The 26,726-nt window shown below is 47.2% G+C and overlaps 1 protein-coding gene across 1 annotated transcript in view; it reads right to left on the minus strand.

Annotated features, from left to right (window-relative positions):
- LOC135219445 (spindle assembly abnormal protein 6 homolog) overlaps nt 1–26,726 on the minus strand; it is a gene marked incomplete in the record, with an annotated part of 207,012 nt that overhangs the window by 127,789 nt on the left and 52,497 nt on the right.

A 26,726-nucleotide genomic window follows, 5' to 3' on the forward strand; every position in this document is an offset into this window, starting at 1 on the left:
AGCGGAGCACGCACTAGTGAGAGTGGACAAGGTCCCAAAGGAGACTGTGATCTTCCCGAGGGACCAAGCCCAAGCTGTCTGGGCACGCACCATGGCCGAATGGGTGTGTGTTAACACCAGGTTAACGCCTCACAAGGGCACATATACTATGTTCGTGACACCAAATCGAGTCCCGTCGCCCTGCACCGACAAGGTGGCGGAGTTAACTCTCCAAGCCATAGCAGAGGATAAACCTCTCCCGGCTTTAAAAGAGACAGAGGCTACCTCCCTTCTCCTCCCTGCCAGTAGAGAATTTTGGAACGAAGCCCCGGCCACGTTTACGGCAGGTAAACTGGATGCGGACTGTGCCTCCACCTTATTCTCCGACAAGCTGCCTAAACTCCGGAGAACCTGATAAAGACAGAACTTGAGGCTAGGTCAAGACTAGCAAGGTCTATCAACTCCGTCACCTCAGCAGAGTTGGTAGCCACGACCTACAGGGATGAACAGGTATTCCAGGTCTTGACGAAAAGTCTATTACAGACTTTCCAGTCCAGTCAGACCTATATGATTTTGGAATAGCAAGACGAGCTTGCAGGAAATAAGTCCTGGTGGAGGCTTCCATCAGACATGAACCCAACAGATTGATAAAGATGTCAATCTGGGGAGAGAACCTGTTCCCTCAGGTAGAGGTAGACAATGTCTTGAGGGAAGCCTCTAGAGCCAACCAGAGCCTCCAGGTCCGGTGGGGACTCCCCTTCAAACGGAAGTTTGAAGCACCCGGACATCAAGCTAGGACAAAGAAGAGGCTGAGGAGGTACAATCCCTATAAGCCCTCTAGACCTCAGATGATTTTTCAGGCGGTCCCAATATCTCAAGTTGGGAAGCCCTCAACATCGAAGGCTGCCACAGCAGCAGTTTGTTCTGCTACAGACTCCGCCGGCCCAGCAACCCTCAACCTCCACAGCCATCATGACCTCCCCCGCCTTTAACCCCGCCTATGAAGCTAGGGAATCATTTCACAGCTACAATAGTCATGCGGGTAGCAGTAGAGCCAGAGGCAGCTCCCGGCTACGGAGCGGCTCAAGGGGTAGAAGATTCCAAGGAGGAAGAGGGTACAACCTGCAGCCAACCAGTGAGAGACCGCAGGTAGGAGGGAGATTATATCTCTTTCGAGACCACTGGACCTTCAGTCCATGGGCGCACAGTATAATCTCCAAGGGCCTGGAATGGAAATGGAAGGAAGGGCCCCCCCCCCACCAATAAACTTCTTCCAAATCCCAACAGCGGACCTGGTAGAATATACCAAAGATCTCCTACAAAAGAAGGCCATAAAGAAAGTAAGGAGACTAAAGTTTCAAGGACGTCTGTTCACTGTTCCAAAGAAGGACTCAGACAAAAGAGTGATTCTGGACTTGTCAAGGCTCAATTCATACATTCTTTGCGACAAATTCCGTATGCTGACAGTCTCGCAGGTGCGGACCTTACTTCCCCGTTGGGCCATCACCACCTCTATAGATCTTACAGACGCTTACTATCATGTTCCGATAGCAAGGAACTTCTCTCCGTACCTAGGCTTCAGGCTAGGGAACAAAGCTTACTCATTCAGAGTCATGCTGTTCGGGCTCAACACTGCGCCCAGGATATTCACCAAGCTAGGAGAGACGATAGTCCAAGAACTAAGAACCAAGGGGATAATGTTGGTAGCCTACCTGGACGACTGGCTCATTTGGGCAGCCAGCATCGAGGAATGCCGCAGGTCAACAGCCAAAGTAATAGAACTCTTGGATTCCAGATAAACAAGGAGAAATCACAGCTGGAACCGGCTTCCCACTTTCAATGATTGGGAATCCAATGGGACCTAATAAAACACAAGCTATCCCTTCCACCCAGGAAGGCCAAGCAGATAGCTGCGGCTACAAAAGTTCCTCAGGAACAAAAAGGCCTCTCGTCATACCCAAGAGAGAATCCTCAGTTCACTACAGTTTGCATCAATAACAGACATCCTACTAAGAGCCAGATTGAAGGATATCAATCGAATCTGGAGGAAGAGAGCCAACATCAACCTCAGAGACAAGATCTCAGCAATTCCACCCATCCTAGCAAAGAGGCTTCGACAAAGCACAAGTACCAAACCAAGGCAGTAACACTGCAATTCCCTCCGCCGTCTTTGACAATTCATACAAACGCGTCACTGAGTGGCTGGGGGGGATACTCTCAATACAAGAAGCTTCAAGGGATATGGTCAAATACGTTCCGCCAGTTCCATATCAATGTGCTAGAAGCTATGGCAGTTTTCCTAACCTTAAAGCGACTAACTCCGGCCAGGAACAGTCATGTGAGGATAGTCTTGGACAGCCTAGTGGTGGTACACTGCATAAACAGAGGAGGTTCTAGGTCAAGCAAGCTGAATCACATGCTGATTGCAATATTTGCTTTGGCGGCGAAGAGTCATTGGCACCTGTCAGCAAACCATCTGGGCAGGAGTCAAGAATGTGATCGCGGACGCACTTTCCAGGACTACTCCACTAGAATCAGAGTGGTCCCTGGACAAGAACTCATTCCAGTGGATTTACAATCAAATCCCGGACCTTCAAGTAGACTTATTCGCAACAGAATCCAACCACAAGCTGCCATGCTATGTGGCTCCCAACCTGGACCCCTCTAGCCTATGCCACAGATACGATGACCATAGATTGGAACAACTGGCAGAAGATTTATCTATTCCCTCCGGTGAATCTTCTGATGAAGGTCTTGCACAAGCTACGATCTTTCACAGGACAAGTAGCATTAGTGGCTCCCAATTGGCTGAAAAGCAACTGGTTTCCGCTTCTTCTAGAGCTGAAGCTCCAACCCAAACGGATCCCTTGCCCGGAACTGACACAGACAGTACAAACTCAAACTGTGTCAGCTTCCTCAAGAATTCTGAAAGCCCTAACTTTATGAACTTCATGAAGTTTGCAGCCCAAAAGGACGCGAGTATTAATCCATGTAACATTGTATTTATAGAATCAGATAAAAGAGATTCAACTCTCAGGCAATATGATTCGGCTGTTAAAAAATTGGCCAAATTCCTAAAGGAATCAGGAGCCCACAAAATGACCACAAATCTGGCAATTTCGTTCTTTAGAACTCTATTTGAGAAAGGCCTAGCTGCCAGTACTATTACAACAATCAAGTCAGCTTTGAAGAAAATTTTTCAGGTCAGCTTCAGTATTAACTTGTCAGATGCATACTTCTCCTCCATTCCGAGAGCAAGTGCACGCCTAAGACAAACTGTCCGCCCACAAAAGGTCACTTGGTTCTTGAATGATGTACTTAAATTGGCTTCAGACACTAATAATGAATCATGCTCATATATAACCCTCCTAAGAAAAACTATTCTTAATGGCTATGGCCTCAGGTGCCAGAATATCTGAACTTTCAGCCCTCTCACAAAATCCAGACCACATAGATTTCCTCCCGTCAGGGGAAGTACTACTATCCCCAGACCGGAGCTTCCTGGCTAAGAATGAGGACCCACAAAATAGATGGACTCCATGGATAGTCATCCCTTTGACACAGGACACATCATTGTGTGTCACTACCCTTAGGTCCTTCTTAGCAAGAACCTCCGCAACATCGTCAGGTCCTCTTTTCATTAAAGAAAAAGGTGGCACAATCTCTCTTAAAGGTATTAGACAACAAATACTCTACTTTATTAAACAAGCCAACCCGGATTCAATCCCACATGTCCATGATATCCGGGCGGTGGCTACCTCTATTAATTATTTTCAAAATATGAATTTTGAGGACCTAAAGAAGTATACGGGTTGGAAATCCCCAGTAGTTTTTAAGCGCCACTATTTAAAGAATCTAGAAGCTCTTAAATTCCCAGCAATTGCTGCAGGGAGCATAGTCTCCCCCAAATAATGAACCCTATCAGTCTTCTTACCCCTTTCTCCTCCCTAATAATCTCTCCTTCCTACCTGCCTCGCTCGTACTCCCCACCATACCTCTCTCCTCTGGGTTGAGAGGGCCTGGGCGGCATCCTGCCACCAAATCTTGTACATAAAATATTTGGTTCCGGATTGTTTTTATGGACCGGACTGTACAAAATCTGGAAATGTGATATTACCTGGATACCCTGTCAATTATATGATATCTTCAGGCTATTACTAATTCTAAGTCATAGTTTAAGTCTTAGCATAAGTAGTAAGTAAGTAAGTTTAAGTTTAAATGAATCTATTGTAAATATTAAGTGAGTAAATTTAAGCTAAAATGAACCCCAGGTTTCATTAACTCCTTTCTTATAAGATTACAGGCGGTCCCCGGGTTACGACGGGGGTTCCGTTCTTGAGACGCGTCGTAAGCCGGAACATCGTCAAAAATCCTGAGAAAACCTTACTTTTAATGCTTTGGGTGCATTGAAAACTATGGAAACTGCATTCTTATGGCATTTTTCATCAAAAAAACCTTCAAATATCAATTATTTTGCATTTTTGGTGTCATGTTTCATCTACCAGATGAGCGTTGTAGGCGTCGTAACCCTGAAACATGCATCGTAACCCTGGAACATGCGTCGTAACCCTGGAACATACATCGTAAACCTGGAAATAACGTCTATTGACAAGCGTCGTAACCTCGGAACGTCGTAAGCCGACACCGTCGTAACCCAGGGACTGCCTGTACTTGGTATCTAGTAGGCTTGGATAGGCATTCTCTGGTAACTTTTCACCGGCGGACACAGGTTGACCCAGAAAAGGGATTTTGACGAAGGAAAAATCCATTTCTGGGGAGAGACCTGTGTCGCCCGGTGAACCCAGCCCTTCTAATTAAGTTCCCCCCCTTACACCAATCCAAGCCAAATGTCTAAAAATTCAGGATTGCAGATGGCGCTCAGGTCGGGTAGTAGCAGTAGTAGCGAGGGGGAAGTAGTAGCCGTTGCGACGGCTCTCCCCATGAGAGGGATTTTGGAAAGGAAACCTCTAATTGGCAGGAGACCTTTGAATAGTGGCTTCCACTCGCCTTGTACTTTATACCCGACGCCCTGGTGCTCGCACGAGGGTAGTAACCTTAGCATACCATGCTAGCTTTTTTCTCTGGTATATTTAGAACCTATTTATACTAGAAAAGTGAACAGCAGGATCCTTTTCACCGGGCGACACAGGACTCTCCTCAGAAATAGATTTTTCCTTCGTCAAAATTCCTTCTTCTTCCTGTGATGTTGATATTAAGGTATATTTACCTATTGTTGGTATTGTATTATTGACATGATGTAGACATATCATTGGTTCATATTCCTTTAATAACCTTTGTACTTCTCCCAGGTGTAATCTGGTCTGTAAAGCATTTATTCCATTGTATAATATAACTATTGAAAATATTATGTTATGTCGGTCGTGTTTTGTTTTCTTTTTTTGTATTATCATCAACTTGAATTTTTTCTAAAATTTTATTTACCACATTCAGTTGTTTATCTTTATAATATTTTAAGTGCTCAATGCACATACATCCTTTTTCCTGGGTGTTTAAATCAATGGCCTCTCTCTTTCAATATTTCATAAAATTTCTTATGTTTGTTAAGCAATCTTTTGTTATAGTTTTGTTATCATTGCACAATGCAATGAAGCAATCATTGCAGCCACATGTGTTGTCATGTATATCTACTGCTTTATTTGTTCTTATTGTACCGATTATTGGTGATGGAGTAATCTCATCACCCTTGACATACTCATCCATGGTATGGTTCTCCTCCACTTCTTTGGTGTTTTGGATCTCTGCATCCATAGGTTTTATTATTATTTTAGGAGATAAAGGTATGTTCTCATTTTGTTTTTTTTCTTTATTCGTATCTTTGGTTTTTGGTTTGACCGATGTTTCTCTAATTATAGTTGGTTTCTTTGTTTTTGGTGGTGTTCTCTCTAAAGGTCTTTTTTTTTTTCTTTAATTTTCAGTACATCACAACTTCCTACTTCCACCTCTGTGATAGTAAAGATACTATGTGATAGTAAAGATACTTGTGCTTCTATATGCATTAACACCTCAAATGAATTTGATAGAATATTAAGGGATTTTCGTTACTGCTTGAAGGGTGATTTCCGCCACCTTAGTTGTAAAAGGTAACAGGTTCTCCTCGTCCGTCGTGAACATAGTGAACGGACTCTTAAAGGCCGTGATTCTAGTGTTTGCGCAGTTCCACTCGTCCAAACTGCCAACCCATGCCTGTTGGGCCTGGTCCCTGGAAAGGATAACTGTTTCCTTTGGAACCTTATCCTCCCTAACGAGAGCCGACTCCATAAGTCGAACGTAGCCAATGAAAGGGGGCTGCAAATCTGCGGGGAAGAACTCAAAGTCCTCGAGTCTCTGAGTTCCACAACCCTCTATCATCAACATTCCGTTCACAAACGGAGCGTAGTTCGCTACCCTCCAAGGATTACTTGGATGAAACGGAGGGAGAGTGGAACCATCCGGCATAATCTGGCCTTGCACTAGGTTACTATGGTAGGCCGGACCTGCTGCACCCTGCTGAAGGCCCTCAATTAGGGATTCCTGAGTGCCTAGTCTTTTGAGAACCTCCTCAAACCTTGCCGTAACCGTGTTCACTAAACTTCCTAGACTACTGACCTGTTTTAATATATTCGTGTTGAACATATCTTGACCAACGGGGGAGGAATCCTCTTTCTCCTTTGGTACCTTATTAGCTAACAGGCCCTTAGAAGTTGATGGTATGGGGCTTGAAGGGGAATGGTAAGACTTCCCCTCCTGTGACCTTGGTTTTGAAGATTTTGCTAGGGACTTCTGTCTGGGTTTGCGGCCTCCGGTATGGGATGCCTGGGCGCTTTTAGGAAGACTATCATATGATGTTTTTGTAATTGAAGCCCTTTTTTGCACTGCTTTAGACTGCAGTTTACCTTTTAGTTTATGTATCGCTGAGAAGGATTTTGACCTAGAAGGTGGCAATCCCCCGGTGAAACCTTGAAAAGAATTAGAAGAAGAAGGAGTGGAAGAGTCAGAAGTGCTCAAGGAATGACCCTGAGGACTTAAAAGGCTAGCCTCATTAACACTCTTACCAATACCTAAATCCGATGCCATGGGCACGTGCTCCGTATCCGGAACTGGTACTCCTTCCAACACAATCTGCGGTAAAACATCCTCTTGTTGGTGAGATACCGCTTCTTGAATTGATTCAATGATTGCTGCTGCAACCTTTGGGTCCACATAGCCCGTACCTTTCCCTGCCGGGAAGGATGTAAGGTTTCGCCTTCCCAACGTTCCGCCCAAAGCCCCCCACCCATATCTTGAGGGTGGAGAGAGCAGCATCTCTAACAGACTGCTCTGCCTGTAAGAGAGGAAATACGTTAACCCTGAACTTAACTTAATATACTATAAATTACGCTAAGGTTATAAGCTTAGTAAGTACAATATCATACCATGTTCATGGAAATGATCACTTTAAAGCCATATGTAAAGAGAAGGGGTAACTTACAGCTGAAGTAACCCGTTCAACCAGGTCGTAGCAAGCAAAACATTTCTCGTGATGCCACACTACTGAATCTTCTATCAGCACGGCACAGGGGGCGTGGCCCCAGCAAACGTCATGCCCACAAGGGTCTTGGAGCACGGCATTACAGCCGGCAACCAGACATTGGGTGGCCTGTAAATATACATGAGTACCACTGTAATAACGGTATGAAAAGTTCATGGTAACATTATATTATGCCGGAGTAGCCCGAACTAAAAAGATATTCCCAACCCAGGAACCCGTGCTAAGAACAATATTAATCAACCCGGAACCGTTGTAGCCGGGAGCCCTATACATTCCGGGTATCCCGGAGCCTCTGACTGTAGCTACCCGACCAGGGAGAATACAACTAAAAGGTACCAGCAAAGGGCCATCCCGGGACGGACGGATGAACCCGAAGGCTCCATGTGCATAAATTAACAATAATTTAAAATAACAAAACTACTCATCTCCGCCTACGGAGGTATAACCTCCCGTAAAACATAACCCCCGTGTGATTGCCGGTGAGGCCGGAATCCTGACCCGCCATACGCAGGGAGGGAATGTTCTAAGGCGGGAGGGTGAATGAACCCCGTGAGCCGAGAGGAGTCGAGCGCGCCCGAGCCAGGTCGACCAAGGCTGGGCAAGCGGAACTCCCCCCGACTCTGGAGCGAGGTTGGGTGAGAAGCGACACCCACCAACCGAAGGCCTGTGTAGGCCCCCTCCACCCGCCCCAACTGAACTCGGGTCGGCCGTCAGCGACAACCTGAGCGAGCAAAGCACCCAATTTGGTGGGAGCCTCGTTGGGGGGGGAAGGTAGGTCGGATGGGGTGACGATCACGTGACCCAGCGGCTCCCCGCGGTTACTGGACCGCTAGGAAGGCGGAGGGGTGGCCTACGTAGTAGGCTAGCCAACACACACACCCATACAAAAAACATACAAAAAGAAACAATACTTAAAAGTAACACAAAATCATGCACTAACACGGGGGAAAGAAAAACAAATAAATGGGGAGAGAAATGAACCCTAATTCGCATAACAACCAGGCAGGGCCACCCGATAAGGATGGCCCTAACAGTAGTACACCAGAACTAGCCTATTGCCGTAACGATATAATGATACCGTTGGGCAGACGGCCAGGGTAGGCATGATAACAAAATAAAACAAACATTCTAGAAAATACATAACAGACAGAAAGACATGCACGAAAAATATAACAGTGGGTACCCGATGAGGCACGAAACAAAGACACGTGCTCGGAAGTAAACCCCCGTGCTAACTCACGAAAAATAATTAAAACTAAAAATGAAAACTGAAAAATATACACAAGATCGACAATACTGCACTCCAAAACACAAACGAAAAACACTACGTACTGATAAACTACTCGGTTCACTAAGTATGGAAGACCACGTGAAACCGATATGACACAAAGGGGTATGCCGTAATGGCGGCTCACAGCCGCCACTGCGTAAGGCAATGCCTCATAAAATCCTAAATAAAAAGGACCACGAAGGTCAAAAGCACTACCTAAATAGTGTCGAACATAAAACCAGTAAACTTGGATGCAAAAAGAGATTGATGATCCATAACGCAAAAACACAAGCAAAAAAGCAGAAAATATGAAAGCGCAAAAAAAGTGAGCAGCTCACGAAAGGCTATCTAAAGGAATGACATCACTGACGCTACCTACGCGGTAGCAGGAAGTGAGCCGAAGCTCAGCTCCCCTTTTCTAAAGGGTTTTTGATGTGGAAAAGGCTAATTGGAGAGGCTGCTGTGGTAGTGTATTTCACTCGCCCCAGATCCATACCGACACCTTTTAATAAAGGTGAGCGAGTCAGAATATTCTAACATGTCCAATTTAGCAGTTCTCTGGTATTATAGCAATATTTTACCTTAGAAATAGTGCTAAAGGAATGTATTTCACTGGGCGACACGGCCGAGCCCAGAAATCTAATTCATTTGCACTTGTTTCCTGATTCTTTACTATCTTAGTTTTTTCCTGCATATTACTGACTTCTTTCTTGAGACCTACTTTGCAGCATCTTGTTACTTCCATCTGTATGTTTTTTTTGTTTCATTACTGGCTCCTGTTATAGAAGAATATGTTCGTTTCTTAGCAGGGTCTTGAATTCCTCTCACTTTTAATTCTAATTTAGCCTCTGCTATAGACATGCCTGTTCTTTCTTTTAACATTTTTAGTTCAGTGTTGTATATGTAATGGATGCATTCTTTGGATCTTGCATGATGATTCTGCTCACAGTTTACACACTTAGGTTCACCGCACTTCCATTTGGTGGTGTGTTCTGTAGATCCACAGTAAGCGCACACTGGTTCGTACCTACAATTTCTTTTTGTGTGTCCATAATTACTGCAATTTTGACACTGCAGTGGCTTTGGAATATGACAATTTGTCCAAAATTGCATTTTTCCTAACTATACAAACCTGAGGTCCTTTTACAATAGGAAGGTTACTAGCGGCAGCTGGATAGTTCGTAAGCTTTCGAACAAGGGGTTCGGTAGTTAACTGCTTGTCCGACAGGCGCGCGCACGCGACTGGGAGGTAAACAATCACTTTTGCTTTTGGCCCAAGCAAAAACTGCAGAGTGAGGGGTGGCATGAGGTGGGACTATGTGTAAAAGGACCTCAGGTTTGTATAGTTAGGAAAAATCCAATTTTGGACAAATTGTCATTTGTTCCGACACGGCATACAAACCTTCGGTCCTTTTACAATAGGAAGACTCACTTCTTGGTGGGAGGAATCTGAGTCTTTTGTGAACAGACTGGTGTTCGCCCAACCTTGGAATGCCTCCCTGGTCGTAAGAGCGAGGGAGGGATCCAAGCCTCTGTCCGATTGATCGGGGTGTGCACCGCAGGATCAATGGTCAGACCTCTGGACCAAGTACTAAGAGAGAGGCAAGCGTATCTCTTCGTACCAGCAAGCAAGAACAAGTTCCTATTTGCAAGAGGCAACATAGAGTTATGGTTTGTCTCTTGTTGGCATCCACTCCCCCCCCCCCCCCCCCCCCCCCTTGTAGGAGGAAGTGGTGGATATTCGCTCCCATCCCTAGTGAAAGGGATAGGATGGGGCTCTGTCGAGTAGCTCACCTGCATCTCGTCCTTATCCAGCAAGGTGATGACCGTATCCCTCTACCCACAGGTAGAGGGGGAGAAAAAGATAGGAAGAGAAGCCAGTCACTCTCTCATTCACTTATCTATTCTTACAGTCACACCAGGACTCGATGCTGTTCAGCCTGCTAGGGTCTGGGTTAGCTACACAACATGTTGAGCAGCCACCACGGGTCCCAAGGAAAACGATCCAAGGACCTGTGGGCAATATTCAAAAGGTAGAAGGAGGTGCCAGTGGTCTGGTTGTACCAGACCCCTGCCTTCAGTACCTGCGCCACGGAGAAGTTCTTGTGTAACTCGAGGGAGTGTACTTCTAGGTCATCTTGGTGCTGACGAAGAGTCTTCAACACTCAGCCTGGGATGTCGAGTTTCTTCAGGCGCTTTCACAGGACAAAGCAGCATCTCCTTCGCATCGAAGGCGGTGAAGTAATTAGGGAGGGGATTGTGAAGGACTCTAACCGATCGTCAGGAACCGAAGGGTTTCTGAGTCTTCGCTACGAAGTTCGGTACGAAATCGAGCGTCACGAATCCCCATCCCCTGGATGCTTGACTTCGCAGGAAAAGTCATGCAATTACCTCAGAGGAAAAGAAGGGAATGGTCGCATGACATATCCCTTTTCTCGTCTTCGGTGATGTCCTGTACCCATACTGGTCTATCCGTCTGCAGCGAAGTGTCTCACATTCTCCTATCCCCATGCAGTGAAGTTCTTCTTCTCGGTAGTGGATAGGACACCGACACTCAATGGTGGGTGTCGATGGTATGGGTACTGTGACAAGCCGTTAGGACGAAGAAAAGACTGTTATGGAACACCCGAACTAAGTCCACAGCGAAGTTCGTAACTGACTTGGGCGCTTTGACAGCTGCCGACTGACTGCGTTCGGTAGGAGGCAAAGTTGTCCAAGCACCCGAGCAAGTCACGTGACCTGCGCCTTAAAAGGGTTATGCCCAGAGACTAAACAAATTAATTTGTTCGTCACCGATGCCAGACGGCGAGGTGATGATTCTCTTAAGGCATGTGCCCAACAGGCGAAAGTCAATTGCCTTCTAGAGACCGAGGTCCCTGATGGCAAGATATCTCATAGTATAGTTGACTCTCAGCTAAGGAGAAACAACACTATGTGTCGTTGAAGACGAAGGTGTACAGCCTACGTCTTCACAGCTGAATCGAGAGAAGGATTCTCAAGATTCTGAACCTGTGCTACAAAGACTGAGAACGCTAACCGCTATTCATTGCTGTCCGGTGAGGATCGTAGTTGCAATGAAAGCGGAGCACTTTTCAGTAATGAAGACACAGGGAAATACTGCCTGAAGAACTGCTTCTCATGGGCTGAACATTTGGAAGTAGAGCTGTCAGGTCGGAGAGTAGGCGATGTCTTCTGACACATCTGTTAATTCGGGGTGAACAATGCATAATTGCACACCTACGAATACGAGATATTTTGAAGACAAACTCAGATGTCTGCAAAAATCATTCGCATTATCGCGGTGCGATGCAGCGGGAGACTAGTACAGACTTCTGTTACCGTGCGGTAAACAGAAAGATGAAAAGAGTCCAAGAGATATCTCTGTAGAAAATTCTCGCAATGTCGAAGGCGATGAAATCGAGCATCACAGCAGTAGATGGTCCTTCATTATTGCGAGAATCCCCGTTAATCAGAGACCTAAGTCCATGATTGTTGGGTAGAGATACGGTTCGGTAGTCAATCAAACCAGGGGAGAGAGAGACGTAACCGACCGTGCATCTCGGAGACCTAGCTGATACTGAGCTGCTATCAGGTAGTTCAATACACAGTAGCTCTCGGTGACTCGTCATCCTGAGTTGCCAGGTAATCCCTTCCACGAAGGAATGCGTTCGGCTAGAACCATTGAGCATAAAGAATACGCTCGAGCAATTATATTTAAACGAAACGGATTTCGGTAAATACAAAAGCTGATTTGGTGTTGTCGTGACAATACCAAGTATCTAAAATCGAAACTGATAACTGCTGGGAGGTTGCAGGCAACCCCGAGTTGCAGTTCAATTAAGATACAATTCGTCTCGGTCACAAACCGTAGAGTTAACTACGGTATGCGCCTACCCCCCGGACAATTCAACTGTTAAAAGAATCATGTCACGAGGGTAATATACGTAGTATATTTGTAGGTTCTGTACAACGACCTCCATCCTAAATTCTTTTCCCCTCGAGGAATGAGAATAAGGATTGGAGATCGACCACCTTCGTTCTCTAGTCAAGAGAGTGAAGGAGAAGTCTTTCCCAAAGGAAAGCTTCAATGGTGAACAGAATACCGAAGACGATAGTTCAAGCCAAACTGGAAGTTCCCGTCCGTTCTTCTCTATTCCAGGTTAATCGCCTACTGTGAGATACTCTTCTTTCAGCAGCAGTCTTCTTCCAAATGCTAGAAATTACAGGAATTCGAGCATAAGCGAGGTTCCCGATTGTCGTGTAACAATTATCGGGGATTCTCGCTCACTTTGGACCGTGGTCTCGCCTAAGTGTTAGGAGATCGTAAAAAACTCGAACACTCTGAGTGCGCTAGAAATTCCGTAGAATTCTAAGCACTCTGCGAAACCCCCACCGAATTCGTCAAACGATATCGGCTGGTGGTCCTCTCGATTCCCGTAGAAATCGAGAAAGGGGCAGGATCCCTCCTCAACGACCGGGGCTTACGTCAGGTAGGACCCGAAGGTCCCCCCGGTAGCGCAGTCCCTAACGTGGAATCTTACAGAGAAATCTCTGTAGGATCCCTCCCCTTTCCCTCGTAGCCGTAAGGAGAGAGGGAATGGGGGAGGAATTGGATACTCGCTCGCCTTCCCAGCGGAACTAGCAGTTGGAGAAGAAAAGGAGCAGCCATTGCCTTACGGCGATGGCCTCTCAGAGCCTGGGAAAATGTATCGTCAGGAGAAAACGTTTTCCCGAGGAGGGTTACGAACTCATACTGTAGGTAAGGGTCTGCCGCCACTGTGAACGTCGTCTGGGTGAGGCTGATCGACACCTGACAGGAGAGAGCCGATACCGTCCTCCGACTCATTCCAGTCCTCGTCGAGGTCGAAACCTCTCAGGAGGACTGAAGGGGTATTCAAATACGGTGTCCGAAGACACGTAGAAACGCCTCTGTCTCAGTAGAGGAGGTGGAAGTAGCTTGTTCGACCGGCCAGAACTGAGAGAGCCTTCTTGTCTGGAGACGAGAGACTACCTGGTTAAACACAGTCGGCAAGCTCCGATCGCGGCAGACCACTGTCGATTTGGGTCCCCTCTCGGGCCCCAAAACGACTCGAGCCGAGACGTGGCTCTGCTGGTGGGAGCGGCGATCCTTCCCCGAGGTCATTGTGCTGACGAATCAGCGCCATAACCTCGGCAAAGTTCCTCTGGATCTCGGAAGTCACAGCATCTTGCAGAGTAGGACCGTTAAGCCCTTCGAACAAGAGCATATTCCGAGAACCTTTCTCCTAAGAAGGGGGAACAGCGACAGCCCTCTCGGTCTCCTCCAGCCACTTGCGCATACGTCCTGGCCGGTCCAAGAACCGTGCCTGGCACGTAGGGCGTCGTGGTGGGATCATGAGGGGCGCACCCCTCAACGATCACTCCCTCAATACCTCGCTCCTCCCGGGGTAACCCGAGGAGGTTGAAGGTACGGGAGAGGCAGACCTGACCGCTCCCTCCCGCTCGCTGGCAGAACCAGCAGGCTTGGAGAGCTGCAGGCGATCGTCAACCCGCGGTGGCGATCGAGCTGCAGGCCTGGTCGAACCGTCTCGCTGTGGAGAACGGCTGGACTGAGCACAGCGGCCCCGATCTCGAGTGTCAGAAGAGCTGGTGCTGGTTGCCGTACCTGATCGCTCTCTGTGAGAGCGATGGTCAGGCGACCTGCAGGCTCCACTGTCACGGTGAGACCGGTGCTTGTCCTCACGGCACGTCACGTCGCTGGTTCCAGCCGTGGCTGGCACCGGCGAACGGGGGGACCTCTTCCCAGCCTCAGCCCGTGGCCGGTCGTGGACCGTCACGTCAGCCCGGGTAGCCAGCTGGTCGCCGCGAGAGCGAGAGCTGGTCTGGTGAGAGTCGTGTGAGCAGCTGTCACCAGTCTTCCGCTCCGTGCTGTGAACCTGACGCTGAGCAGGCTCAGAGGTCTGGTTCCTGGCTGCACGGTCGCTGGTAGGCGACCGTACACTCGGTACCTCCCGCGAACGAGAGGCCGAGACGGACCCTGATGCAGTGGCAGAACCACTGACACCATGCGAGGAAGTACCAGTGTTAGCCGGTACCCCTCTGGTCCCCGTAGTCTTCTTCCTTGCGGAAGAAGAGACGGGCCCCGCTCCCGAAGGAGCAGGAGGACCAGCGGAAGGAACCCTCCCGTCCCACCGAGGTGAGACGGGTCCCGATTAGCTCCCGAGGGAGACTTCTTAGGAGGGAGGAGGCAACCATCTTCTTCCTCGGCTGTGAAGCCTTAGAAGTCGAAGGGGAAGAGGCGACAGCCGACGACGATGAAGAAGATGAAGACGACGACGACAACACCTTCCTCCTCTTCTTCGTCAGCTTCCTCAGGACAGACGTAAGATCTGCCATCCAGGGCGGAGCCGGGGCTGCTGTAGCCGAAGCCACAGGGCCCGGACGCACCTGTACAGACAGACCAAAGTCTGGGGTAGTACCACCACGAACAGGGACGACGTCAGCAGGTATGGGCATCTCAGGAACAGCAGACACAGCCAGCACAGCATCGGCAGGGACAGCCAGCGCAGCAACGGCAGGGACAGCCAGCGCAGCAACGGCAGGGACAGCCAGCGCAGCAACTGCATGGACAGTCAGCACAGAATCGGCAGGTACGGCAGGCAGCACCGGAAACACAGGAGGTGGAGCAGCAGCCAGCAACATCCTGGTACCGGCGGCAGGTCCAGGGGCGAGCTCTAGGGCAGCAGAAGTGTGGTCGCGGCAGCGCGGCAACTACGAGAGGCGGCGGCATGCCCCCTCTCGGTACGGCGAACGGCACTTCACAGCGGCTGTAGGCAAGACTGTTACCACGTGAGGCGAGTACACCAGGTGAGGAGGGACGTCGTCACCTGGAGTCGATATCGTTGTCGTGGTCACCACTCCATGGGTGACCGCAGTAGGCCCAGACATAGAACCGCAGCCCCTGGACACTAGGCACGCCCTGCAAATCGAAGGACGCCCATACCGCACCAAGGTCCACCCTCGTGGCAGTAGCACCTGCGGAAAAAGCAGTAGTAGTTATTAGTGGGGGGGAAGTCCCCTCGCGCGGGGGGGTGAGCCCCACACCGAACGAGTGGAAGACCCCGAATACAATTGTACATCGGGCAACCCGAGCGCCCGCTCCCCGCGCTCGACGGATCGGGCGAGGAGAACCCAGATAACCTCCCCCCGAAGGGGAAGGGCCATCTGTGGGAGCTGAGCGGGGGAGGGGGATTCTCGTTCCCCACCCCCGCACAGCACCCATGTACCCAACAATAATAATAAGAGCCCGAGAGCAATCGTGCCCTCGGCACCGAAAAGGGCATAAGGATCCATTCCCTGACTGAGCGGAACTTGAACCAAAATAAATATTGATGCAATCAATAATAAAAGGAATAAAATGAAAAAGAATCTTGCATTACGATTCACTTCACAATGAATAAGGGCTCGGATCAAGCGCATTTGCGCCCTCGGTACCGAGCGCAAGGGTAAAAGGATCCATTCCCGATTATGAATGGAAACCTTGATCCATAATGAATTGATGCAATCACAATATATATGAAAATGAAAAAGAATACTGCGCTTGCGATTTCACATCATACAAAATAAAAAGGGGAAGGATCAATTCCCGGGAAATAGCGGAAACATTGATCCAAGTAAATAATGCAATCTCAATAAAATATGAAAATGAAAAAGAACTGCACTTGCAATTTCACTTCATTCAAATAAAAAGGGGAAAGGATCAATTTCCGGGTAAGAGCGGAAACTGATCCAAAATGAGTATTGCTACAATCAAAATAAATATATGAAAATGAAAAAGAATACTGTACTTGCGATTCCACTTCCATACAGAATAAGTTTTCGTGCCGAGCGCATTCGCTCGGCAACGAGCATACAGATAAAAAAAAAAATAAATGAAAAGGGTACTTACTTACAATTTTCATCTACACATTTCCAACCAAAATATAAGCTCGGAGCGAGCGCTCTCCCACCCTCGGCACCGAGCATACACAATACGAGGATCATTTCTGGGAAAAATGAATTCCCGCACTTACGCCCTTCAGTCCCGGCACTCGGGTAATCGGAGGGCGTGGAGAAACCAAGATCCTTTAATTCACAATTGAATTCAATGGAAATAAAGATGAAATGATTGTACTTACAATTCAGTTTCACTAGATAAATAGAAAAAGAAAAACACAACCATGCGAAAGCAACGACGATGAAGCGGGCAGAGAGCGATGATACACACGTCTACACGCCAGCAGGCCGAAAGCAAAAGTGATTGTTTACCTCCCAGTCGCGCGCGCCTGTCGGACAAGCAGTTAACTACCGAACCCCTTGTTCGAAAGCTTACGACCTATCCAGCTGCCGCTAGTAACCTTCCTATTGTAAAAGGACCGAAGGTTTGTATGCCGTGTCGGAACAAATCATTTCATCTTTATTAACTCTCTATTTTGTCCTAAAATTTTTATTTTTTGAGGTAGATCTGAACCCTCAAACTTTATTTTTGCTATTTTTACTATTTGTTTATTACCTCTTTTGCTTATCACATCATAAACCTCGCAATCCTCTACCTTGGGGTATCTCTTTTTTAGAGAGTCTAAGAGCATTTTCTTATTTATTGGCTCGTCATTATTGTCAGGAAGTACGATGGTACCCTGGATACTATTCATATTATCACGTTTTTCTACTTTGACAATAATGAAAGACAATAATCTTCAGACTGACTTTTTGTTGTAGCTTCTATAAGCCAAGTCTTTGCTTTTATTTTTCTGAACGACATTTCTGCCATTGGACAGCTATTTAATAAGCAATTTTCCAATTTCAAAGCTGAAATATTTTGTTCTGCTTCCATAGTAAGAAACCTTGACCAACTTCCACTCCCAAAGAGGGACTCAAAGTGAGTCAAGGTTGGGTCATGATGGTACTTAGGTTTCCTTGGTTTGGTATATGGTATTAAAGTTTTAATACCAACCTGGTCTTCGTGACTTGAGCTTTCTTTAGTGGTCCAAATCTGTTCCAGAAGTCGTGAGGATGTTTGTAAAATTTTCCATATAATTAAGATTTAAATTTCGTCCAGGATGAGGTCCCTCTCACCAGGGAGGCCCAACTGGGGGAGGAGCAATACTGTTACACAGTGGTAACTGCCCTGGGACACTCACCTGGATATACGCCATACCCACAATGCTTTAAGGGTCATCAGTCCCATGAGATCGGACCCAGCACTGCGGGCATGGCTTGACATAAAAATTTCCCCTCGCTCAACCACGTCTGGTACTTTAGTTTTACGGGTGAAGTGGCATGCTGTCCAACTCCACCCTCCATCAAGTTAAAAGAGCAGTCAATTCAATAGTCCAAAATCATGCCAAGGTCGTCAACGAAAGAAGAAGAAGGGAAAGGGGAAAATTTATAAGAGGAGGAGTAAAGGAGTTAAAGGTCCCAGTGTTCAGTTAGATCCACAGCAGAGAGTGTAGGCATAAAGGGGCATACTCTTTCTGGGGATCCCTAAGCCCCCCACCTCGTCAAGGAGTTGGGATCAGGGGGGATCACTGTGGTAAAACTGGGAAAACACTTGTTAAAAAAATTAATTTTCTTAAAACAGACTCTTTAGGTTCAGACACCTTCTAGAATTGATAGCTCTTTTTCTGTCTGTAGACTTGTCCAAAATGTAATCTTGGAAATTACATCGGGCTACTCAGTGATTACTGAAATTCGACATCAATTCTCATAGGGGTATTAATCATCACACTGGTGGATTTTTAAATCAAAAGAATTTTTAGCCACAAGGAAATCAATCAAATTCACGTTAAACTGACATTCTGTACAGAAATTTTTAAACACTTTCTCAAGCTACTGGCTACCTCTCACTCCTTTTACAATCTCTTTACATCAAGTAAATGTCACCTGCCTTAAGCAATCAAACTATTTCCATGCCATTACACATTGCCTAACTGCCTGTTACTCACACCTCCCTATCTTTCTCTCAATCTACCTTTTTTCTGGAATCTTCAGTATTCATTCCAAATGCTTATCAGTTTCCTGTCATACCTCTGAACAGTAAGTCTGAAAACACTTTTTTGTATTGTACAATTTTTTATCAATTTTTCTTCCTGAATTGTGTACAGTTTCAATTTACTTATAGCTTAAGAACACTGTAGTTCTTATTTTACTTGTAGGTTATAGACTGTTGAATACTTTAACTGAATAACTTATAAATATTAGCTATTTAAGAACTTTTATAAGATTGATTGATTTTATTGTAGTCCTAATGATTGGAAGGGATTTCCAAAACTTTTATGCAAATAAAAAGATTTTTTGGCCTTTTCGTTATCCTATTTATAATCAAACTTAAGCTTGCCAGAATTTTGCAAGTTATAATGAATTTGCATTTGTTAACAATGGTAAGCATTAATTCTATGAAAAAGTTTCAGTGTTACCTGAACTGCTTAGAAACTGGTAAAAAAATATACAAAATACACTCAGTCGCCCATCAAAATTGCAAAAAACATTTCATAACTCTGCCCCATATACAAAATATTTTCAACCCAACCTTTTCAAAACTGACAGTGCAGACCAAGCAAGGCAACTAGAATTATAAAAGGGATTTTGACGAAGGAAAAATCTATTTCTGGGTGATTGGCTCGTGTCGCCCTATGAAAGGATCCTTAATATCATTCTTTCTAGGTAAAATTAATACTAAAATTACCAGAGAAAAACAAAATTAAGAAAATGTCAGTAAAACTGACTCGCTCACTCTTAAAAAGAAGTGTCGGTATGGTAATAGGGTAGGGGCGAGTGGGAATCACTACCACGAGACATTCACCAATTAGAACTTCCAATCAGAATCCCCTTAAGAGAGAGCTGATACCAACGGGCGATGCAGCCGCTACTACTACTACTAGAGGACGCCACGGACAGCAGCGCCCCTAGCGGACATCCTTAATCTAAAAACATCTTGTCCTGCATGGGGGGGGGAAAACAATATAGGGTGGGTTTCATAGGGCGACACGAGCCAATCACCCAGAAATAGATTTTTCCTTCGTCAAAATCCCTTTTCTGGGCTCAGCTCGTGTCGGCCTATGAAAGAGTACCAGAGAAAACAGACAAGCTGGGAAAAAAGGAACAAATGAAAAGCAGTTGTAAAAGATGGATATATATAAGTAAATCAATTACAGCATACAAAAAAAAAAAACTAAGTACTTAAAATAACTTATACTAAACAGTAAAAAATAAACAGAAGGGTTAGTATCTAAATAAAGTTACTTAAAAAAACAGTAATCACAGTAAATTACAATGATGCAGTGTAATATAAACAAAAGGATTTCCTTGAAAATATTTACAAAATATACAAACATTGTGTCCTACCCTAGCATAAAAAGAAAATAAGGGTAGGTACACTGAACGTACACCATCCAGTACAAGTGTGGATGTCCCTAGCAAAAAAATAAGGGACAATCCACATATGATTCAGCGGCTAAGGCTAGGATATCCGAGAGTAGCATGGCGATAGGGTGAGGCTGTGGATGATGTAGGTAGAAAGGAGGACCTGGATCTATACTACGACTACTATACAGTATCAGGGGAAACAATGTTTCCCGCTGCTACTGCTGAAAAATTTTAAAGATTCCAAGGACTTTAGATAATGACTTTTAAAGACTGTCGGGATTTCCATCCAGTATACTTTTTAAGATCCTCAAAGTTCATATGTTGAAAGTAATTAATTGAGGTGGCTTACTCCCCTGATATCATGTGCTTTTGGGAATGAATCAGGATTGGCTTGTTTAATGAAGTAAAGGATTTTGTTGCCTATACCGTTTTACTGACAAAGACCACCTTTTTCTCTCATGAAGAGAAGCACCCTGAGGATCTTGATGAAGTACGAGATAGAAAGGCCTCTAAGAGTTGATACTGGGCAGAGAGAAGGATCCTGGGGAAGTGGGATAACTTTCAAGGGGTGGGGCCCACCTTGCAAGAGGATCCTCATTTTTGGCTAAAAAGCTACGATCCGGAGCAGTAGAACTTCTCCTGATGGGAGGAATTCACATGACCCGCATCCCTGGAATAGAGCCGACAGTTCTGGGAAATTCTAGCTCCTGAAGCTAGGCTTAATAGAATAATGTCTTTCTCAGGAGCATTATGAATGTACAAGACGAGTTGTCAGTATCTGAAGCTAGTTTGAGGACATCATTTAAGAACCATGAAAAACTGCAGTAGGCCCTTTGAGAAGTCTAAGTCTAGCACAGGCTTTAGGGATAGACGTGAATAAGATTCAGTCAAAGATCTATCTGAAAAACCTACTTGAAAGATCTTCTTCAAAGCCGATTTATGGAGTGGGTAATAGTGCTAGCTGCTAAACCTTTTTCAAACAAGGATCTGAAAAAGGATGTAGCTAGATTAACTGTCCATGGTTGTAGTGTTCGATTCTTCAAGAAAGATGCTATTTTTTTAACAGCTGAGTCATATTGTCTAATGGTTTGACTCTCTCTTATCGATTTTCTAGGAAGAGAATATTCTGTGGGATCAATATTAGCATCTTTATTAGCCGCAAAACTTCATGAAGTCCATAAAGTTAGGGTCTGGAGAAATTCCTGAGGGAAGCGAAAACACAGTCCTCATTTGTACTGATTGATAGCTTGGGATTGGGGATCCGTTGAGGTCGGAGGCCCAATTCCAGAAGAAGAGGATACCAGTTGCTCTTGGGCCAGTCCGGTGCAATCAGAGCTACTATCCCTTTGAAAGACCTAGTTTGCTTAGGACTTTCAAGAGAAGATCACTGGAGGAAAAACATAATTTTCCTCCACTGATTCATCCAACGACAGGGCGTCCGTGGGCATAAGCCAGAGGGTTCCAGGTTGGGGGCCACATAGCAAGGGAGCTTGTGGTTCGCTTGTGAGGCGAAGAGATCCACTAGGAGACCTGGGACTCTCAGGCTTATCCACTGGAATGACCCGTCGTCTAGAGACCATTCTGATTCCAGAGGAACTGACCGGGACAGAGCGTCTGCTATCACATTTTTCTTACCCCTGCCAGGTGAGTGGCAGACAGATGCCATTTGGGGTTTGTTTGCTAGGGGCAAAGATGGCTATCATGACATGATTCACATGCTTGGATTTGGACCCTCCTCTGTTGATGCAATGAAAACCTACCACTGCACTGTCCAAAAATAGCCTAGATGAGACTTCTTCGGGGGAAGCAGTCTCTTCAAGGTAAGAAATACTGCCATTGCTTCCAGAACGTTTATGTGAAGCTGGCGAAATTGAACTGACCAAGTCCCCGAACCTGTTTGAACTGAGAGTATCCCCCCCCCACGGCGGACCAGGGAGGCATCCGTGTGAATGGTTAACACTGAAGGGGATATTGAAGGGGTACCTTCTTGGCTAAGTTCTTTACTTTTGACCATTGACGGAGTGATTTTGCGGAGGATCTGTGGGATTACTGACAAACTTGTCTCGAGATTGGTGTTTGCTCTCGATCGCCAATTCGATTTAAATACTTTAGCCTTGCTTTCAGGAGGATATCTGTTACCGAAGCAAAACTGAAGGGTGGACCCTAGGATTCTCTCCTGATTTCTCCTTGATGTTGTTTGCATTTGAGAAATTGCCTGACAGATTTTTGCTATTTCCTTCCGTTTGGCCACTGGAATGACAGATTGTGGGAAGACAAATCCCATTGGATTCCCAGCCACTGAAAACGAGACTCCGGGGTAAGTCTGGATTTCGTTTTGTTTATCTGGAAAACCCCAGATGTTCCAGAAAGTGAACTACCTTTTTTGGGGGGCTCCTTCCGAGACATTCCTCGACGGTTTGGTGCCCAGATCAACCAATCGTCGAGGTATGCTGCTACCATAATTCCCTGAGTTCTCAATTGCTGTACAACCACCTTCATGCTATTTTCGTGAATACCCTGGGGGCTACATTCAGACCGAAGGGCATCACTTTGAATGAGAATGTCTGATTTCCTTACCTGAATCCTAGGAATGGGCGGAAGTGCCCTGGCTATAGGGATATGATAGTATGCGTCTGAAGATCGATGGAGCATGTGACGGCTCCACGCGGAAGAAGGTCCTTACTTGCGAGAGGGGTAAGCATCTTAGACTTGTCGCAACGAATGAAAGAGTTTAGCTTTGACAAGTCTAAGATTACCCTCTTTTTGTTGAGCCTTTCTTTGCACGCTGAATAAGCGACCTTGAAATTTTAGATGTTTGACTCTCGCAATAGCTCCTTTCTGAAGGAGTTCCTCCGCGTAATCTGTCAATTCCTCTGATTGGTACTTGGTGGAACTGATTTGATTGGAGGCGGATTCTTTGATCCAACTCCAACCCAATCCTTTTGGACACTATGCCCTGTGCCCAATTGCTGAACCCCCACCTGTGGCGGAAGAGGAACAGTCTCCCTCCTACCTGGGAGCCTCATTGTTGATGGGCGGTGACCACCACGCCCTCCTCTGAACTGCCTGCTCCTTGTCGCCCTTCCTGCGCACGCTGGCGAAAGTAACCTCTCGCCCTACCTCTCGGTTGTGTGTAGCCTTGAGCCTCAAATGTAGGGTTGAAAGGACGGCGAGATTGCGTAGGAGGTCGACGGCTGTGATTGAGGAGACAACAGAGGATGGGCTGGTTCTGTTTTCGAACTAGCAGGTTGTCCTGTTGGGTAACCGGGACGGCCTGCCACAAATTGCTGCTGTTGCTGGTGTTTCTGATACGGCTGGAACCTCTTACCAGCCTTCTTTGGTTTCTTACCAGCAGTGGGGACGGATTCTGTTTCCTCTTTGACGAAATACCCCACATAGCTCTAAGGCTCTGGTTGAGCCTAGCAGCCTCGTGGTGCCTTCAATTAACACGGACTCTGGGAAGAGATCCGCTCCCACATGCTAGAAGCCAAGAGTCTATTAGGCTCGTGCCTAATAGTACACTCCTGCAGAACGTGGCTTTCGGCAATTCCTAGCTTGGAAGAAGTCGAAAAGCATCTGTTAGGACCGTCTGAAAACTGAGATTTTGCCAAGATCTTAAACAGCGGTTCCGTCGCATAAGAGAGAGCAGCCATTTTCTGTTATTATAAGAGAATGAGGGACCTGCCAAACCTGGTTCGCGCGTCAAACTCTGCCTGGAATTAGGGGAATCAGGCAGCCTTGGCAGCTTCTCGCCGAAACTGGTCCTGGGCGCAGTCCGGTTTTTGAGCTTACCAAGCGTGAACGTAGCTGGCAAGTTCTCCCACATTCTCCGAAAGCCGGGAAGAGCGGAGAGTAGACTCCGCCTCCCTCAACTGTGGCATGGGCTCATCCTTGAGGACTGCCTGAAGGTCTTCTCTACTATTTTCGTGGCGAACGGAAGAGAAGCCTCCTCTTCCGTCGCGAAAAATAGTAAAAGGACTCTTATAGGCCTGGAGCTTAGTGTCGTGCACTCCCAGTCCTCAAGGCAGTGAACCCATTCCCGCTGGGCATGATCCCTACTGTATAGAACAGACTCTCTAGAGATCTTGTCTTCCCTAGTCAGAGCCGTTACAGTCAGCCTAGCATAACCGATGAAAGGCTGCGTCGACCCGGAGGGAGGGTAAAACTCGAAGTCCTCAATCCTCCGAGTTCCACACTCCGGGATAGAGATCATCCCATCCTTAAAAGGAGCGTAGGCAGCTACTCTCCATGGATTCTCCATGGAGAAAGCTGGCAGAGAGTCGTATGGCGGGAGTTGGAGAATGCCAGTGCTTGGCACTGGGGAGACTGGAAGAGGGACCTGAGAGAGCCCGGCTACCCAGTCCTCATTCTCTCTAACCCTGTTAGAGAGATCTTGTATGGACTGGCCTGATTGAGACAGAGTGCTCGACAATTTGTGCGAACATCTGCTCGAATCTCGTCCCCAGGGCGGAGACTTGCGAGCCAACCAACTCGCCCACCTGTTCACACCACTGCTGAAGAAAGCAGTGGGATCAAAGGTGCTAGGTCCTGCTCCTCCCACCGGCGTTGCCGGAGTGGAAGCGGTGGAGGCAGGAGAAGGCATTGGCTCGGCGGGAGCGCGAGCCTTCTCCTTAGAAGCCTTGCTTCTAGAGCTCTTCGAGTGAGAAGAACTCGACTTGGCTTTCACCGCGTCGGCGTAGGAAGTCGAAGACTTCCTAGCCGAAGAAGACGAAGACGACTTCCTAGAAGTTGTCTTAGCTAGAGTCTTCGGTTCTCTCTGTCCCTCTTCACCTTTGGGGGTACAGAGAGAGCGGGAGAGCGGGTAGGGATCTCAGATCCCACAAAGCCTTGGAAAGAAGCGCTCGAAGAAGGGACAGGAGAAGATCCAGGAGCACCCAAGGAAAGACCTTGGGCTGCCGCCCGACACACCTACCTCAACCAACAAATCCTCTGCCCCTACCGCCATGGGCTCGATGTTTAGGTCCAGGGCAGCGACGTCCGGGACCGACTCCTGGGAAGCTACGACCCCAAAGGATTGCTGGAGATCTTGCTGGATGGAGGCTATCAGAGGGGCTGCGGACAAGGGGTCAACATACCCAGTTGACTTGCCCGCAGGGAAGATCTGGACGGCCAGCTTCTTGTCCAGAATGTACGGCTGGCCTTTGGCGGCGTTCTTCCCGAAGCCGCCCACCCACGCTTTCAGGGTGGCGAGGGCGACCTCCCTCCCCACACCAGTAGCCTGAAAGAAAGGGCGAGATGAGCTTCTAATGGCGGAACGGGGTTTAACAAACTTATGACTAAGAGTTGTTAGTAAAATGATAAGGAAGCCTATAATGGACTTACCCCATCTCCCAGCTGACCGACTAGGGTCGTAGCAGATGGCGCAGGCTTCTGGGTGCCAGACGATCATCTCGTTAAATGACGTGGCACAAGGGGCGTGAGACCTGCACTCATCGTGGCCGCAGGGGTCGTACAACGTCGCGTTGCACGCTGGGGGAACCTGACAGTTGGTAGCCTGTAAGTGGAAAGATACATGAGTATCAGGAAAACACTTACAGCCTAACAGTTGCTCCGCTGGTGCCGGAGCAATAAAGTTAGATTAAACCAGAGCCCCGCCATAATACGTGTGGTAACAAGGTTGGTTGGGTGTCCTAGGCTATAGCTCCGCTGATGGCGGGGGACAAAAGGGAAACCAACCAGGAGTGGTGGTAAAATTGGAAACCACGACGGAAAATGGCGGGATGGTAGATATATAAATAATATTAAACAATTCATCGTAAAATTAGGGTATATCCTTAAAATAACAATAATAACAAACCTTTCTCCACCCGTCTACTAGAAGAGTGCACGGGTAAGAAGCAAGCTCCCTTCGGTAGCGGGGGAGAGATGTAAGGATATAGTAGGCAAGCAACCGACCACTAGAAGTCCCCACCCCGCAAGCTGGCGGAGCCAGTATCTATAACCAAAGGTGCCCCGGCTGCGACGGAAGGCTCCTTTCGTTATAGCGAAGGAAGGTGGCTGAGCAACTGGGGAGGGGGGAGGAGGAAGGTCTCGGCGTAACATGGCGGGAGAGAGAGAGAGGGGGGGGATGGCCTACTCCTCCCCGCCTCACCGACTACCCCGCTCGGAGACCCGGTACCTCATGAGTGGTCGCCCTATACCCCCCGCTGGGAGGAACCCCTGGCCACCTCAGAGAGAGAGAGAAGGCGACTGAGGTTGTCATGACAACCAAGGGGTCCCAGCCCCTCCCTATACCAGGAAGGGAGGGCAGGGGCAGGGTAAGGTGCGATGGAACACGTGACCACAAGTGGCCTAGGCCGCGAGCAACACAACCGTGAGAGGGCCACGTGAACCAGGCTGTACCAATACAAGGAACATGCACCTAGGCTAGCCTAACACCCTAATATAATATATACATCGAAAAGATGGAAAAGACACTTTTAGTAAAAGAGAAAGAAGCCCAGAGGAGGCAGACTGTTCCAAGAAACAGAAGCCTACTCGGAGCCACGCGATAGCCGATGAAGAGCAAGAGCCGGGATGCTGGGCAGGAATAATAATAATAGCCTA

The sequence above is a fragment of the Macrobrachium nipponense genome, chromosome 1 (assembly GCF_015104395.2).
Source record: "Macrobrachium nipponense isolate FS-2020 chromosome 1, ASM1510439v2, whole genome shotgun sequence".
Taxonomy (NCBI): domain Eukaryota; kingdom Metazoa; phylum Arthropoda; class Malacostraca; order Decapoda; family Palaemonidae; genus Macrobrachium; species Macrobrachium nipponense.